This window comes from Carassius gibelio, chromosome A20 (assembly GCF_023724105.1).
Source record: "Carassius gibelio isolate Cgi1373 ecotype wild population from Czech Republic chromosome A20, carGib1.2-hapl.c, whole genome shotgun sequence".
NCBI classification, from domain to species: Eukaryota; Metazoa; Chordata; class Actinopteri; order Cypriniformes; family Cyprinidae; genus Carassius; species Carassius gibelio.
This window is the reverse complement of record NC_068390.1, coordinates 3288379-3290878: the sequence shown is the minus strand read 5'-3', so window position 1 is coordinate 3290878 and position 2500 is coordinate 3288379. Positions and strand designations below refer to the sequence as shown.

The 2500-nt window shown below is 40.8% G+C and overlaps 3 non-coding genes across 3 annotated transcripts; all 3 read left to right on the top strand.

Moving 5' to 3' along the window:
- Window positions 1-1559: 1559 nt before the first annotated feature.
- On the top strand, window positions 1560-1641 carry trnas-aga (transfer RNA serine (anticodon AGA)). The gene has a single exon. It is a non-coding gene; the product is annotated as a tRNA-Ser (tRNA).
- Window positions 1642-1999: 358 nt separating this feature from the next.
- trnas-uga (transfer RNA serine (anticodon UGA)) lies at window positions 2000-2081 on the top strand. Its single transcript has one exon. It is a non-coding gene; the product is annotated as a tRNA-Ser (tRNA).
- Window positions 2082-2203: 122 nt separating this feature from the next.
- trnak-uuu (transfer RNA lysine (anticodon UUU)) lies at window positions 2204-2276 on the top strand. Its single transcript has one exon. It is a non-coding gene; the product is annotated as a tRNA-Lys (tRNA).
- Window positions 2277-2500: the final 224 nt, after the last annotated feature.

The window sequence follows — 2500 nt, the reverse complement described above, 5'->3', positions numbered from 1 at the left end:
CCTGCTCTCGGGGATCAAGGGATCTCCCTTGTGGTTAGTGAAAAACGAACAGTGTTAAAACACTTGAACAAGGCAAACATAAAGAACAATGGTGCCTGGAATTTTTGAGAACTGGAGCTTGTAGCCTAGAATTTTTCTTTGCAATTCATGTGAAAATCATCTTGTTTACTCACTTACAGAAAACAATACATTGATTTACATTTTCTAAGACACTTTTTGTTGGTAAAGGTCATATGAGAGTAGGCGTCAACTATCATGAATGTCATTATGATTTACACCTGAGAAGACAAAGCCCTGCATAATGAGCTGCATAAAGAGCCGCTCAGTCAGCTGTTGTCACTGAGAGGGAGGTGTTACAAGAAAGAACGTGAGAACAAAATAAATGTATATCATTTTAAGTTTGTAGTTTATTTAGAATATATTTAATTATCCCACAACATAATTTAATATGGGGGAGCAGTTAAACAGTTTATTAGGAACAATCAAAGCTGACTTTCAAACTAATTTTATTTTTGCATTATTACTCCAGTCACACAATCCTCAAGAAATCCTTTTAACAATCTGAATTTCTAAAAAACAACAACAACAAAAAAAACATTTATTGTTATCATTATTATTAATGTTGAAAATAGCAGAGGACATTTTTCAGGTTTTTTAGGGGGTAAATTAAAAGAACACCATTTTTTGTTACATTTGTTACAGTTACATGTATTTGTTACATTTATATTATTTACATCAAGCTTTTGAATGGTATAGTTTTGTATATATTGTTATTGGAACTTCATAATATTTAACTTAATTATACATTTAGTCAAGAATTATAGTTTGGAAAGAGTCTAACTAGTAAAATGTTTAGACGTTATGTGAAAGCTAGTACAAGTATATAAATAAATATAAAGAGACTTACTCATGTTTATGATCTCTGCTGAATAAAGTGCTTCATTCTTTTTTTTCTGAGGAAATCCATTTCTCAAATCCTCAACCACGCCACATCTTTTTGGGGTGGATTATGTGTTATTCCTCTCATCGCGAAGCAAACAGTAAAATAAAAGCAGTTGAACAACAGTCTGGCTGCTTTTTCTTCTGTGTGGGCGTATTCAAGCTGCGCTTCAGTTTGAATCTGAATAGAGCGTTCAGCGTGGGGCGTGGTCACATTAGATATAATGAAGGGAGACGTGAAAAAAGGACATCGCCTTGTTTTCATATGGATTACTTTATCACAGAACATTTGTTTTAGGCAGCACTCGTTTAGTTTAAAAGTAGACATGTCAAGCTTTCTATAGATATCTCTCTCATGTCTCTTCGTTGAGTATTCACAGAGTTACAGTTCATTTTAATGACGTGTTTGTAAATGAAGATCAGCGCAGACAAAGGCTGCAGACAGCACATCTTGTTTGTTATCTTTAGAAGTGCACAAAGTTTTGTTGTTATTATGTCTGTATCCAAAAAAAGGAAACCCTTTACTGGGTTACAGTCCGCTTGCTGACTGAGCTGGGATGTTTGCAAGAAGGTCAGGCAGCAGTGTTGCACACAAACTGAGCAGGAGTTGGTCTGTTCTTGTAGTCGTGGCCGAGTGGTTAAGGCGATGGACTAGAAATCCATTGGGGTCTCCCCGCGCAGGTTCGAATCCTGCCGACTACGCTGTTTGCTGAAGGCCGTGAGGAAAAGCGTCCATGAATTTTTCAAGGTCCTCCCACTGATTTGCGACATGTCCAGTCCCTCTTCGATGGACCAACACACCGCTGGTGCTTCTTCTATTCGGGCTCCAGGGGTTAACTCGGGTGAGCCAGTGGCACGCCGTGATCGTATAGTGGTTAGTACTCTGCGTTGTGGCCGCAGCAACTCAGGTTCGAATCCGGGTCACGGCAATACTCTGGCGTAGAGTGTACGGGAAGGTTGCCATTTTTTTACCACCTCATCTTTCTTCTCTATTTTGTTTTTGATGCCTGGCCTGTGCAGGGTGACACCAGACAACTGGGCAGGCAGCCTGCCGCTAGACGTAGTCGTGGCCGAGAGGTTAAGGCGTTGGACTTGAAATCCATTGGGGTCTCCCCGCGCAGGTTCGAACCCTGCCGACTACGGGAGGGTTTTGCAGTATTGCTTTAGCTTTCTGTGATGGTAATTGTGCCTTCTATGGTCCTTTGTCCTAACTGCTTCTAGCTTTCATCCCGTGACACCTGCGTCTCTTCTTTGCTCCACAAGAGCCCGGATAGCTCAGTCGGTAGAGCATCAGACTTTTAATCTGAGGGTCCAGGGTTCAAGTCCCTGTTCGGGCGAAGGTCTTTCTTTGGCCTCACCTTGCTATCACTACGGTCCATCTCTTCTGCTGACTCTGTACTGGAACGGTGTTCCTTCCTGCTCTCGGGGATCAAGGGATCTCCCTTGTGGTTAGTGAAAAACGAACAGTGTTAAAACACTTGAACAAGGCAAACATAAAGAACAATGGTGCCTGGAATTTTTGAGAACTGGAGCTTGTAGCCTAGAATTTTTCTTTGCAATT